The sequence below is a fragment of the Papio anubis genome, chromosome 10 (genome assembly GCF_008728515.1).
Source record: "Papio anubis isolate 15944 chromosome 10, Panubis1.0, whole genome shotgun sequence".
Classification (NCBI taxonomy): Eukaryota; Metazoa; Chordata; class Mammalia; order Primates; family Cercopithecidae; genus Papio; species Papio anubis.
In genome coordinates this window covers 75,220,816-75,237,036 of record NC_044985.1, presented here as the reverse complement: position 1 = coordinate 75,237,036, position 16,221 = coordinate 75,220,816, and positions in this window count along the sequence as shown.

The following is a 16,221-nucleotide window of genomic DNA, read 5'->3' as shown; positions in this document are numbered from 1 at the left end:
TTGAACGCAGTCACCATCTCCCCCAAATCACAGCTTTCCCATCCCAGCCAATGACAGTTGTTGACAGCCCCACCCTTTCAGTTGCTCACAACAGAAACCTGTGCTCTTTCCTTCCCAGCTCACATCCCTCCCCTCAGCGGATCTGCTGGCTCTGCCTTAACAACACATGCAAAACTCAACCACAGCTCGCCACCCTCCACTTTCTCTCCCTGATCCTATCATCTTTGTCTCTGTGTTCATTTCCTAATAGGTGCCCCTGTTTCTTCCCTTGCCTCCAACCATCTATTGGCAACACAACAGTCAGAGTGATCCTCTTAACATTCAGATTATGTTCCTCTTCTGCTCGAAAGCCTGCAGTGACTCTCCATTGCATTCAGTTTAAAAACTAGGGTCCTTCAAAGAGCCTCAGGCCCCACTTAATCCTGCTCCTCACTCCTTCCCTGAGCTCATCTCCTATCACTCTCCCCTCATTTGCTCCTCTCTAGCTACAATGACCTCCTTCTTGTCCCTTTCATATGCCACAGCACTCCTCCCATAGGGCCTTCAAGAGAGCCCAGATTGCTGCTCCTCACATAGTCATGCGGCTCTCTTCCTTTCCTCCTTCAAGCCTTCGCTGAGATCTCACGTTTCAAGAAGTCCTTCCTGAATACCTGCTTAATAGCTTGATTCTTCCTCCATCTCCAACCCCTATACTTCCAGTCCCCTGCTCTAATATTCTCTTTTCCAAATCATTTATCACATTCTAGCATGACATGTTATCAATATCATATACTTCATCAATAATATCTGTCGCCCCCCCCCACCGACACACACACAACTGGAATATAAGGTCCTTCAGGGCAAGAATAATTTTCATTTTGTTTACTGATGTATTCCAAACAACTAGAACAGTGTCTGGCATTGTTAGCACCCAGTTATTTGAATTTAACAAACAGTGTTTGCATATCCAATAACCTTCCTCTTCATCCCTTTCTTACTAAGAAAATTTCAGGTTTTTTTTTTTTTTTTCTAAAGTCTCACTCTGTCACCCAGACTGGAGTACAGTGGCATGATCTCGGCTCACTGCAACATCCACTTCCCGGGTTCAAGCAATTCTCGTGCCTCAGCCTCCCAAGTAGCTGGGACTACAGGTATGTGCCACTATACCTAGCTAACATATTTGTATTTTTAGCAGACATGGGATTTTGCCATGTTGGCCAGCTGGTCTCAAACTCCTGGCCTCAAGTGATCTGCTCTCCTCTGCATCCCAAAATGCTGGCATTACAGGCATGATCCACCGCAACCAGACAGGAAATTTCAGTTTTGATGGACAGAAAATATCAGCCCTTAAGAACGAATCACAACCTTTGCCAGTAACTGGTCCTGAGGTAAGCATGTGGCCCCACTTTCAAAACTCTAAAAGTTACATATCAGAAATTCTATTGCAGCCGGGCTAGAGGCATGTGACCTTGGTTTTATCAGGTAGATTTAATGGTGTTAGACTTGGATTGTGTATGTGATCACTATGGCTGATATCCTGGCATCCACGGGGATGAAAGAATCTGGTTCTCAGGAATCAGCTCAGGTGGGGCTCTGGAATTATAGCTGCTGCAAGGTAGGTGGTAATCATAGGCGCACTTCATCAATAATGGCCCTGTGGTTTCATTGCGCATTGTCCTCTAGAGGCCGTTGCCCTAATTGCACTGTTCCTGGTTAAAAAGACTGTTTCCTGGCTTTCCAAGAAACTCTATGAACTATTTACTATGCTTTAATAGGTCCTTTCCTTCTTAAATTAACTAGAGTGGATTTGAATGTCTGCAGCTAAGAAATGTGACTCCAAGACAGTGCCATTGAGGACATCATTCATTAAGTCTTCAAATTAACCCTGGGACTCATTTCCTCCAGATTTCTTACAACAAGATACTCAGTGTCATAGTGATTTAGTAAAGAGTTAGTGTATTTTCTTACACTTTCAGTTGAACACAAACTGTTGTAAGTTGCACGTGGTTCTTTACTCCTTCATGTGCTCTTGTTTTATTCTGTCTTGCTCTTGTTTATTCTCTTGTTTTATTCTGTTTTGCTTTTTGGTTAAGAAAAGTGAGGACACCTAACCATGGATGGCCTAGAATGTGTGAGAATGAAACAGAAAGAGAGCTGAAATTTTCTGCCTAATGGAATCAGAAGGACTTGCATTTCTGTCAATAGCTTGAAGTAAGAAGTGAAAGATGTGTGTAGGTTACAAAGAGAGAAAGAATAAGGCACTTCTATCTAGTTTATAGAAAGCTGGGAAGAGCATCACTCCATATCAACAAGAAACAAGTGCAAAAGCAACAAAATAATAATTTTCTTGAATCTCGTTGAGAGCATAGGGAAACCAATTTACCTAAAATGTAAGGAAAAACAGGCCCTTCAAGAAGATGGGATGCAAGCATTGGCTCAAGACACAGCAAGGAAAAGGAACTGGTTGCCATCCACACAGGTAAGCTAAAGTGTTTAATAACCTACTAAATGCCAATTCTGACAATTCCCAGGAATTCCACTGACTCACGGTAAGATTGTAGCCCCACACAGGCTCCTCTCCACAAACCTCCACCTCACACCAGGCACTCAGAGAAAAGTTGGGGGCAGGGTGGGAGACCTAGCAAATCTCATTTTGTGGTGGATGTCTAGAGGAGAGGAGTGGTGGCCACAGTGGGAAAATCCACAAACCCTGTCTGGAGCCATCGCCCCTATGGAAAGAAAGCCTTAAGTTGCTAGGTGAGTGGGAGTAGCCCAGTCAATCCCAAGATGCAGATGAAACCCACTGGGGTAGCAGAAGGTAAGAGACACCCTCAATATAGCATTCGGATCCTAGGCCATCAGAGGACTTCTATCACTGGGGAAGTGGCAGGAAATTTTCCCCCCTCATAATTCTCTTAAAAAATGCAAGGCAGTTTGGCTGCTGGTGGTAAAGAGGCAGGAGCACGAAAAACCTTTTTGACTCCCAAGATCCAGTGAAACAGGTTTTACCTAAGACTGAGGTTGGATGAAGGCAATATAGGACCACTCCCTGCTCCCCTCCACCATCAGGCTAACAAGCACTGAGTAGTAAGCATAGCCATTTGCTGATGTGGCAAAGACAGGGTATGAAGAGAGATCCACGCTGAGGTGTAGATATATGAAGAAGATATAAGCTGAAGGTAGAAAAAGAGCATTGAGAAAATCTCTCTAATAAAGACAGGAGACAGGGAAATAATGGGTAGAAGAGGGTGGTTCCCTGGCAAAGGCCTCACCCTCAAGCCTGGAAACTTGCAGCCCTAAATGGGAATAGGCATTTCTGCTTTCATGCCCAAATGTGCCTTTTGGCCCACCACGTCCCCCTATCTTGTACCCATATAAACCCCAAACCCCAGATTCCATGAGCAGACAAGCAAAAGGGCAGCACAGCAGAGAAGAAGAGAAGAAAAGGAGCACCTGAATGTTGAGAGGAGTTCAGATGGGGATTGTTGGAGAGGAGATCAGCTGCAAGACAACTGAACTCCAGGGGAAGATCATCTTCCCATTCTATCTCCTTTCCAACTCCCCATCCATCCTGCAGTGAGCCACCCCCATCCAGCAATAAAATCCCTCACATTTACCATCCTTCAATTTGCCTGTGTGACCTGATTCTTCCTGGATGCTGGACAAGAACCTGGGTACCAAGAGAGCACTGAGCTGGTTAACACTTAGGCTGTCTGCAGATGGTAGAGCTAAAAGAGCATTGTAACACACCCAGTGGGGCTTTAGGAACCACAAGCACCCACCCCTAGATGCTACCATGGGGTCGGAGCTCCAAAAGCACTCACCCCAGCTTGTGCACCTGCCTGTCTGTATGCTCCCCATCCCATAAGGGGCTTGAGTGCATGGTGACTAAACAGATGAGCGAGCCACATCCCTGTCACACATCCTGCGAGGGGATCAGGGAACTCTCCCATTTCATCTCCAGCCACCCAGTCTCTACCCTAAACACAAGATAATACTAAAGGAATTTAAAGTTGGTGGTACACTAAGGTAATCACAGCAACAATAAAACCCAACCCAGCTCAAACTCTTAGATTGATTCAACTCCCCACGTGAATGGCCTACCAGTTGACGAGGCATGCTCATTTTTAGGCATAAATTCCATTTAACTCAGCCTTTCCCATTCTATATGTCATATCCAAAATTCAAAAAAAAAGTTACAAGAGAAAACAAACCATGGGATAAAATAATTAACAAAACCAGGCACACAATATCAGACAGGAAATTTAAAATAACTATGAAAAGAAATTCAGATACTGTCAGTCACCAAAACAAAAAACTGGCCATCAATGAATAGCTCTGACAGAATGCTAATTCAGGGATTCAAGCATGGATGGAAGTTGGAAAAAAATAATGAATTAGTGTAACAAAGTTTTAGGACACAAAGTCAATACAGAAAAATCAGATTTATTTCTATATAATAATAGTAAACAATTAGAAGTAGAATTTTTTAAATGTACCATGCATAGTAGTATTAAAAACATGAAATACTTAGCCATAAATCTAATAAAATATATGGAATATTTGCATACTGAAAACTAAAAATCATTGGTGAAAGTAACCAAAGAAGACTTAAGCAAATGGAGAGATTTGCTGTGCTCATAGATTCAAAGACTCAATGTTGCTACTAATTCTCCACAAATTAATCTAATGATTCAACTTAAATCAAAATCACAACAGGATATTTTACAGAAACAGACAAGTTGATACTAAAATGTATATGGAAAAGCCAAGAAAGTAGAATAGCCAAAACAATTTTGAAAAAGGACAAAGTTGTAAGGTCTTACATTACTTGATTTTTAAGACTTCCTATAAAACAACATTAATCTAAACTATGTTGTATTAGTAAAAGGAGAGAATATTGGAACAGAAGAGAGAGTCCAGAAATAGAGCCACATACACATGGTCAATTGATTGTAATTGACCATAGTAATTTCATAAAGAAAGAATGAGGCATGGACTGGGAAAAATAGCTATAAAATACATGTCTGATGAAATGTTTATACCTAGAATTTATAAAAAATCTTCAAACTGCAATAATAAGAAAACAAAGCATCCAATTTATTTTAATACTTAAGTAGTTATTTTAAATACTTCACCAAAGATATATGGGTGGCATATAAGCACATGAAAAGATATGCAACACTATTAGTCAGTAGGGTAAGGCAATTTAAAGGCAAATGAAAACCTCAATGAGATATCACTATGTATTCTTGTTTTATATGTGTGTGTCTATGTGTGTATATACATATATATGTGTGTATGATTTATATATATATATAGAGAGAGAGAGAGAGGTTCTTGTTATGTTTGTTTCCCAGGCTGGTCTCAAACTCCTGGCCTCAAGCAATCCTCCTGCCTCAGCCTAAAAATGCTGGGATTATAGGTGTGAGTCACCATGGCCAGCCCCTACTACACAGTCTTTAGAATTGCTTTTTAAAAACCCGACAACGTCAAATACTGATGAGGATGTGGATCAACTGAAAATTTCATACATGATTGGTGGGAATGCAATGTGGTATCGCCACTTTAAAAATCATTTGTCAGTTTCTTATAAAGTTAAACATACACTTACCTCATATTTCCGCAATTTCATTCCTAGTTATTTACCCAAGAGAAATGAAGACTTACGTTCACACAAAAATTAGTATGCATATGTTTATACTGGTTGTACTCATAAATACCAAAAATAAAAAACAGCTCAAGTGTCTTTGAACTAGCATATGGATTTTTTAAAAACACTGTGGTATAGTCCTACAATAAAATACTATTCAGCAATAAGAATGAACAAACCAGCGGCTGGGCGCGGTGGCTCATGCCTGTAATCCCAGCACTTTGGGAGGCTGAGGCAGGTGGATCACAAGGTCAGGAGATTGAGACCATCCTGGCTAACACGGTGAAACCCCATCTCTACTAAAAAAATACAAAAAATTAGCCGGGCGTGGTGGCGGGCGCCTACAGTCCCAGCTGCTGGGGAGGCTGAGGCAGGAGAATGGCGTGAACCCGGGAGGCAGAGCTTGCAGTGAGCCGAGATCAAGCCACTGCACTCCAGCCTGGGCCACAGAGCAAGACTCTGTCTCAAAGAAAAAAGAAAAAGAAAAAGAATGAACAAACCACCAATGCGGGCAACACGACAGGAGTCTCAAATTCATTATGCTTAGGAAATAAAGCTATGTAATATATGATTCCTTGTTAACTCCTTCTTTATGAGTTAAAAATAATGTTTTTATTAAATTCTCAAAAGGGCAAATAGTAGGGATGGAAAACAGATCGGGGTGGCCAAGGGCTGAGGATAAGATAAGGGCTGCTAGAAAGGAGCACAAGGGAATTTGAGGGGGGCGGCAGGAACGGTGACAGAAATATTCTATGTCTTGATTGCAGTGATGGTTATTCAAATGGAGCATTTGTCAAAATTCATAAAGCTGCTGTACACTAAAAAGTGAATTTTAACCATATATAAATTACTCTTCAATATACCTGACTTTAAAAAGAAAGAGTGGGAGAGGGACAGAGAGAGAGAGAGAGGAAGAGACAGAGAGAGAGAGGAAGAAAAAGAAGAGGATGAAGAGGACAATGATGACACAGGTAGTCCGGGACTTTGAGGAGATTTGATGTTCTCCATAAAGAAATGACTAAGAAATTTTAAGAGAATAATGACTAAATTTCATTTCCATCCCTGGTTACCCTAATCCTTTAAAAAAAAAAAAAAATTAGAAAGTGGCTTTTACCCCAGAGAGCATAGTGGAAAATCCAGGATCTGAATGAATTTCTTTTTTTTTTTTTTTTTTTTTTTTGAGACAGAGTCTTGCTCTGTCGCCCAGGCTGGAGTGCAATGGTGCAATCTCAGCTCACTGCAACCTGTACCTCCTGGGTTCAAGCAATTCTCCTGCCTCAGCCTCCTGAGTACCTGGGACCACAGGCGCCCACCACCTCGCCCGGCTAATTTTTTTGTATTTTTAGTAGAGACGGGGTTTTGCCATGTTGGTCAGGCTGCTCTTCAACTCCTGACCTCAGTTGATCTGCCCGCCTCGGCCTCCCAAAGTGCTGGGATTACAGGCGTGAGCCATCACGCCTGGCCTAAGGATCTGAATGAAATTGAACATGGCAGCCTTTCCTGTATTGCCACTCTGCTGAGGATGGTAATAATAGCTGCATGCTATTCAGGAAGGATACCGGAATCTACGGGGGTCCCAGGACTCAGGTGAGTGGGGGTATGAGTAAGAGGCAAACCCAGGCGACACCAGAGAAGTGGGCAGGTTTGGACTGACCCTGGGGTAGAAATGGGACAAGCTCCCCTTCTTTTCAAAGCTACCAGAGATGATAATCCTTTAATAGACATAGGCAAACACTTGGATTATCATTCCCAAAAAACAATCCAGAAACTCAGATGTTCCTCTACTGCATACTATCAAGTTGTAATTAATCAACCTTTCATGATAGAATATAGAAGCATAAACACAGCCCTAATTCAAGAATTATCTCATTGTTTTACAGCTTTGCGAATTATCAGCACTACAGCAGGTACATTAAGCATTTGTCCTACTTAGTTACAAGAATATAAAAATCCATCTTTGCATAGATTGCTAATTGCATAGATTGCTAACAAATACGTCACTGCTCTTAGCTCATTTTATGTAAAATGAATGACGTCTTTGATTGTATTTTTTTAAATGATGTAAGAATCAACTCAGACAAGAGTTCTAACGCTGCTCTTTAGAAATGCTTTCTTATAAATTAGTTAGGTTCAGGATTTTATTTGATTTAGGTCAACTTTTCATAAACAGATACCCTAAGAATAACTTGTTCTACTTGTAAGCTTGAAAAAAGAGAGAAGCAGCTTGACAAATAAATCAGTTTGGAAAATGTGGCACAGCATTTCCCCTTGGTATTTACAATTCACATCAGTATATTAGATACTCTCAGGAATCTTGCAGTAAGGAAGCTTGTTTAGCCGTGTTCTAGTAGACTGTGAGCCTCATGTGGACTGGGACTAGCTATATTTTGTTCAGTGCCCTGCAAAGCTCCTGAGACAAGGGGGCACTCTGTAACACTTTTTCAAACAAAGCCAGTACTTCCCACAATTTATTTGACCAGAGAATTTTTTCTTGCTGTAACATCTGTTTAACAGCCTGCATGTCATATCAGGGTTCTTGGGAATTGCTGACTTCACTATTCAAAAACATAAAAATCAGTGCACAATTTAAAAGGAAAATTTGCATTGCCCAAAAAGAAGGAAAGAGGGAAATTTTTATTTAAAAAGCAAAAAGTGATGTTCCAACCGTCAGATGTAGTTGTATCCTTCCTCAACCATTTAGAGTTCAGCCGAATCTGGGGGCTTTTTTCCCTTGGGCATTGGGAAGTTCATTCAAATGATATTCTAACTTTTTACCACTGTCAGTTCATGTTTTTAAATGATGTGTGTGGGGGTGTGGGGTGGAAAATAATGTGAGAAGCTACAAATCATATATTTTATAGGGGTTAAAAAAGTTCAGTTAATCATAATCCTTTCAAGATTGATTTTCACAACTGATCTGGTCCCAGAAGGGACTGGAAATAGGAACCGTCAAAATAGATTAAGGAAGCCAGTCTTCAGCTCTGCAGATCAATTAGACAAAAAGGTGCCAAAAATCTTATGCTACAGTTCAGTTCTTTTGTGGGAGGTGAGGAGTGGGAGAGGACTTCGGATGGAGGGCCATTGCAAAGGCTTAGGAAAGGTTTGGGATGACAGAAGCATTGTCCTGGTGGGCAGGCCCGCTAGAATACACCGCTCTCAGGTTTTCCCCAGCCCTTTTGCTGTCAGAGTCGGAAACATTCTTTGTTCACCTGAGGAATCTTGCAGGGAGGTGCTGACAACACATATTGCCTGCACATAGAGAGAACACTTCCTCGTTCCTCCTTTGACACATCGGTTTCGTATGAATTGCCAAATTCAGGGAGAGGCAAGTGAATTGGGCTGCCCCGGGCTCGCTATTCCTGGAGATCCAGCATGAATCATCAGGGGTCACTTAGGGGAGCAGAGTCACTACACCAAAGCGCTGTAGGATAAAGGACTTCTTAAAGGAATTAGGCCTTTCACACCTGTGAGAGGAACTGAGCAAGTACCGGTGTGTAAGGGCGAGTTGGAGAATGAGGGAGTCACGAACCAGTCACAAGGAGGAGTTAGTCACATTCCAGTGACTAAAGTAGGACGGTGAAGCGGGGATTCATGGTGAGGTCTGAAATCACTGTATCAGCAGCTCCCAGTCTGCCACTAGATGCTGGCTTACAGTATCTAGTGGTACAGCCCAATATCTAGTGGCAGGCTTGGAGCTGCTATTGTTCAGCAGGGCCAGGAGTCTGGAAGAACTGGACGCAGAGCGGAATTTGGACAAGTTTTGTCTGTCACCACATAGGACCCTGAAAAGATTTTCAGAAAGTAATAGCCACTGGCTCTCTTTTGCCTTTCAAATCTCATGCAAATTCCATTCTGACCATCTCTAACCTGACTCCCTCAAGGAAGAGGACTTTGGAAAACAGTCCCCAGCTTAGATACTTTGACAGCACAATCTTCCACACAGAGTACTTGGCAGACTGAAAACATGAAATATGCGTGGAGCCCCTCTGGCCAGCATGACCAGTCAAGCCTAAGCTCTGTACAGCTCCACAGGCTCCTCAGCTCACTGGTCTTTGATCTCCTGTTTTTATCCAAAATGCCATGAAGACATTGTCTTTCCCAATAGCTATGGTTATCAGAATGCGGCAAACCTCAAAAGGAGTGTGAATACAGTGTCATTCACAAAAGAATATTCTGTCCTCTCCAATGACTCTACTGCAGACTACCAGAAGGCCCATGGAGACACCCTTATGGCTTCTATGGCAAAAACGCTGGACTCAGAAACACAGTCCAGGCCTTAACTGGCAAATTATGTAAAATCAGGTGTTACCTGGTCTCTCTGCCTCAGTTTCCCTATGTACAAGTTGAGAAGATGGAGGAGATGATTTCTAGGGAACTTTCTAGTTTGAACATTACATAATTCTACATCTGTGGCAACTTTATGTCTGGGGAGGCGAGTCTGCCATTTCATGCAGAAAATGAAACTCCACCAAAGAAAACCTCTGGTATGTGGAAAAGAAAAGGCATAGTCATCTTTTCTCATTAGCAGCACCAGATTCTGCTACCTCAGCTGGATGCTGTTCAGTCATCTGCAGTAATAACCTCCATTCCCAGCTCCAAGCTGCTGCCTGGGCCTAGACTGAATTCTCTGTGGTTATGAGTCACAAGCCCATTAAAGCCAGGAATTGACACGAGACCTTGAAAGGCAATTTGCCTTCCATACCTGGCTTCCTAGGAACTGGTTTCTTCCCAAACAGAAAGTAGTATATGTGGTTTATGAAATATCAAATAGTATTTCCACACAAGCTCATGGCTCTAGAAATGAATTCCTAATTCTCCAATTGGAAACACCTAGATTTTTGATTTTAGCTATTATTATCAGTTGTTGGATCCACAGCTCCTCATGGCATGTTAAGTCTAGTGAATGCAGTGCCGAACAGAATACAGTCATTGATACAATCTGCTTTTATCTGGAAAGTCTGCTGAAGCTACTTGTCCTTTTGGCATTTTCCCTTTGCTAAATGTTAAGGTATGGGTTCAAAGCAAGGCTTTGCAATATCAGCAAACCTCTAAGGGCAGTCCTTCATCCCCACAGGTATGCTCACCTTAGCTCCTTGCTGGACTACTAGATGTCTAATAGATATTCACTGATAGTCCCCTCCCTGCTGCTACCACATGATAAATCAGGAAGGCGGTGGTGCCAGCCCTAGTTTCAAAGTACTACAACCAGGTCAGCCTACACTCCCTAATTTCAAAGCCTGAGAAGAAGCAACACAATTTGCTGACTATAAAAAGAGCTTTGGGGATTGGATAGAAATGGAAACCCAAGTGGTATCTTCTGCGGAGCAAGCACAATGGGCCCCGGGGAATGGAGGGAAGTGGCTGCATGGACAGTGTTATTACTAAAATTTGGCCAAGGGAGATAAAGGGCAAGGCTGAGGGTGGGAGCATGATCCTGGGAATCCAAAATTAGTGCCTGAGAGGATAGAAGCTCCAAAAAGAATGAGAGTGAGGGCGAAAGAGAAGTGAGGAGGACCACAGGGATGCTGTATGGAATTTAAATACACAGCAAGATGTTAAAGATGTCTTCATCTAAGACATCCCAAGGGAAATGGAGAGGAGTGGGAAGGTTTTCTCAGAGTATCCATTTTCCTTCCAATTTCCCAGGAGAGGTGACCTTTGTGCTGGTGTTAAGGACTGAGTTGGTGTGAGTTAGTGATACTACACAGGCTATGAAGCCAGAGTCTGGGACCAAGCAGGGCCCTACTCTTTACTAGTTGCATCATTTTAGGCCAACTGTGCCTCAGTTTCTTTATCCGTAAAGTTCATTCATTTGAAAAATCTTTGCTGACCATTACAATATACCACACAGCATTATGGTGAATAAAACAGATAAAAATTCCTTTTTCCTGTAGCTTGCTTTCTAATGGATGAGAATACTACTATTACTACTAGTAATACCCATCTCATAATGTTGTCATGAAGATTAATCAGTGCATACACATCAAGCACAGAAAACTGTGACAGCCCATAATTAATGCTCAATAAATGCTAGCTATTATTATCACTACGAGGTGGGCAAGCAAGCTGAGGTCATTTCAACAAGAGATGGAAAAGGATGTAGTAAGTGTGGAAATAGCAGGAAGTTAATTATGGTCATGTGGTGGGCACTTGAGGTAAAGATAAATTTGGACAGTTGATTTGGGGGCAACTGTTCCCTGGCCCTTGAGCTATTTCTTTTATATCTTGAGGGCAGAAGGGTTCAGGATCTGGGGAGTGAATCTCAGCTCAATTACTCACTAACTTACATCACAGGTGACTCTAGATAAGTAACTGGAGCTTTTTGTGCCTGTTTCCTTATTGGTAAAATGTTGAGATCTACTTCACAAAATCAAAGGGAAGATTAAATAAGTTAACATTTGTGAAGCTCTTAGAACCCTGATGTCATAATTCAGGAAACATTTGATAAATCTAAGCTGCAATTAATTACCCTCATTAGTAGTATTTCTATCATCTTCCTCCACTCTCTAGTTTGGCAACATGTACTATCATAATGTGTTATTCTTGTTCTTTGCCTTTCCTGCTATTCCCAAAATAAGTTGCCAGGAAGTTCTGCTTCTTCCTTGCACTGAGTCTTTCCAATACTTCCTTTCTCTCCTAGGGCTCCTTTGCTAATCTAGGCCCTTACTCTTTGTTCTAAGGATACAGCAACAGTTTCCCAGTTGGCCTTTATTTCATAAGCCATCCTTAACCCAGTCTGTTTTTCACAAAGCTGCCAGAATAATCTTTCTCAAAGAGTATTGTCCACATGTGCATCAATCTGTCTTACCTATTGTACATCTTAGTCTTATTCTGGCATTCAAAATCATTTTATTAGCTCCACCATCCCCAACCATCACCACCACTATTCTACAACCTCCCTCTACCACTCCCAGGATGGCTAGTTCAAGTGCGAAGCAGAAAAAGGCACCTTGTCCTCAAGATATTTGACTGCCATCTGCAGCAGAATTGTTGCTATCAGCCAGGGTCTCATCAGGAAACAGATGGTGTGTTCAAATTGGGTAATTTAAGGACTGTTTAATAAAAGAACTACTTACAAAGCTATGGGCAGGATTTAGAGAAAGAAATAATGGGGAGTATAGTACCTCAGGACTTGTAACAGTTGGAAACCATTATCACCCACTAGGGATTAAGGTTCAAGGTCAGGGCACAGTCACCACAATCCAGAGAAAGGTAACTCTAAGAAAAGGGCTATTTGACAAGAACTATGACGTTAAGTAGAGGGATGTGGCCAAACCCTGGTGACCCAGCAAGGAGAAAATTAGGGGGAGAAATACTCCCACCTCAAATTTCTTTTGCCCTCTGATCTTCTCTGAATCCAACCAGAAGTCAGAGAGCAAGACAGCCCATGGAGACAGTTCATACAAGGGCAACTTCTTGAGAAACAAAGAAGGGTAGAAAAGTGTAGAAGTGGATCAGGAGGAGTAAACAGGAGACATTCAGCATAATTGTAATAATAAATATAAATCTATGATGACCCTATAGTTTCACAACTGCACAACCAAACATAGCAGCCCTACCACTGACCTACGGCCATGCCTACCTCCACCTCCAACCAGTGTTACATTCCTATCCCCCTAACCTTCACCACAAGGTCCAAGACTTGACCCAAGGGAGGTTTTGTGCAATAGAAAAAGACAGGCCTTTCCTCAAGATACCTGATTTTCATTTGATGGAAAATTATTGGAACATACTTTGTTTGTTAGAATAAGCCATCTTACAGCCATCTACCATAAAGCATTTATAATTATCAACATACAAATCTACTTTGCCTACAATGTGAATGTGGCCCATGACTTCAGTATGGCAGCATGAGGAGTGCCATAGACTCACTCCCCAAAGAAACAAGCAAAATTGGAAGGACCTACTTAAAAACAACAACATTTAAAGTCTCTGGAAGTTGTCCTATAAGCATATAGCAAATGAAGAAATATTTAGGAAAACGTACTACAATTTAAATTCAAGAACATAGAGATGCTATGACGTTTTGTAGTAGCTTTGCTAATGCCCCACAATGTTTCAGTTTTGTTGTTTGAAGTAGGAACCAGAGTTCTTTGTCTCATGACCAAGAAAATTAAGGAGTGAGGACGCAAGGGTGAGACTGGAGCTAAAGTTTAATAAAGCAAAAGGAGAAAACTCTCCACAGCGAAGAGGGGGCCAAAACGAGGATTGCTGTTCTACAGTCAAATACAAGGGCTTTTATAAATAGGATTATAGGGCAAGATATTTCATTTACATAAGGTGCAAAAAACTGGTTAGGACTAGTGTTTCATTTACATCAGGTACAAATTCCTGAAAGCTCCTCCGTGTCCTTTTAGTGCACATGTGGACTCTTATTAGGTTACTCCATTACTGCACATGTGTAAGGGGGTAGAATTCTCCATTGCAGACATGCCTGGTTCTGTGTTACTCCTCTTAGTCATGTTTCAAGCAAACCTCCCTGCACGCCTGTGCAAACTCCCTTATCTAAGTATATCCAAAAAAGGAAAGGAATGGGCTCACTGAAGCCTACCATATATACGTGACCCTTGCTGGTTACACATAAGGTATCTTTATGGTAGACCTTGCCTCCTTATCTATGCTTGCAACCTGATCTTTCAGGCTGTTCCTATCTTAGAAAAAAATGAGTTCTACCACGGACTTGTCCTAGCTATCTGCCTAACTGGTTCCTTTCTCTCTTTTCCCTCAATTTGAAGCATAGCTAACTCCCTCTCACAACCAGCATTATACTCCCTCTCCCCATCTTTCCCCTTGTAGCTCAGTTGATGAAAGCTTTCCTCTGGAAGGTGTGGCCAAGAAGATGGAGCTCCCTCTCCCCTTAGTTCCCCATCAGAGCTGCCATATATCACCAGAAGAGGAAGGTCACCTGCATTTCTTATCTCTTCTTACCCTGGATTAAAGAAACTAAATTCCTGATGAGTGCAGCTGAGACACTGGGGACTGTTTTCTGTCAGTCACAGGACAGAGGCTCTATCTCAAGCATGGAAGGCCAGGAATACTGAGACCTGATTACTCTCAATTCAGCTCACTCATAGGGAACATGGGTGTTCTATCCTGGAACATGCAAGCCAGGAAGATCAGAGGCTGTTGCCCCACTCAGCACCCAGAATATTTGCTTAGAGATTTTGACCAGGGGAAGAGGAAGTCCATAAAAAAAAAAAAGGGGTCTATCACCCTTCCCAAAGAACTGGACTTTAAATGAAACAAAATGTAGCAAGTTTAAGTCTAAGGGTGTCTTGAAAACAATAGCTCTTTTCAATATAGAGCAACAAGCTAAACAATAGACCACCTAGCTCACCAAGGAAAGAGACAGCTAAGGAGAGCCTTCTTGGGATCATTTTAAAAAACTTAAAACTATTCCTGCCAAAGAGCCTGAATTTAATTGAATCAGACTGCTGAGCAATTTATGCTCCAAAGGACTGTCATAAAACAGTAACACAATCAGCCAGTAATTAATGTAACCTAACAGTTGAATGTGACACCAATTAAGGCAGACAGGTTAACAGAAAGATCAGGAAAAGAGACAAAGAAGGTCCTGCTAGAACCACTGTCATCCCAAGGTGATTGTGTACACATCCAAGCCTGCACCATCTGAGGAACATCACCAAAGGCTTCACACTCTGGGGGAAATAGACTACCCTAAAACAATCTAGCCAAGTCACTAAACAAATAAACAAGCAAACAACAAAAGCAAGCTCCAGAGATGAGTGAGGGGAATCAACACCCAGAGTTGTTACAGTTTATTACCTAAAATAATTTTCAACAAAAAATTACAAGATAGGCAAAGAAAGAGGAAAGAGTGACTCATACAAACGAAAAAAAAAAAGCAGGCAATAGGAACTTCCTGTGATAGGGCCCAGATGTTGGACTTAACAGATGAAGACTTCAAAGCAACCACTATAAAGACATTCAAAGAACTAAAGGAAGCTATGCTTAAAGAAGTGAAGGAAGATACGATGACAATGTCTCATCAAATCGAGACTATCAATAAGAGATATAAATTATTTAAAAAGAACTAAACGAAAATTCTGGAGTTGAAAAGTACAATAAGTAAAACAAAACATTGACGGGAGACGGTTAGCAGTAGATTTGAGCTAGTAGAAGAAATAATCATCACACTAGATGGATAGCAACTGTATAATATGAAGAACAGAGATTGAATAAAGAGAAATGAACAGAGCACCGACATATGTATAATGGGTGTGCCAGAAAGAGAAGAGAAAGAAAAGAGCAGAAAATTATATTCTAAGAAATAATGAGGCTGGGCACAGTGGCTCATGCTTGTAATCGCAACACTTTAGGAGGTTGAGGTGGAGAATCACTTGAGGCAATGAGTTCAAGATCAGCCTGGGCAACATAGCAAGGTCCCATCTCTTCAAAACATACCAAAATTAGCCAGGCATAGAGGTACATGACTGTAGTCCCAGCTACTCAGGAGGCCGAGACAGGAGGATTGCGTGATCCCAGGAGTTAGAGGCTGCAGCGAGCTATGATTACCACTGCATTCCAGCCTGGGTGACAGAGTGAGATCCTGTCTCATTAAAAAGGAA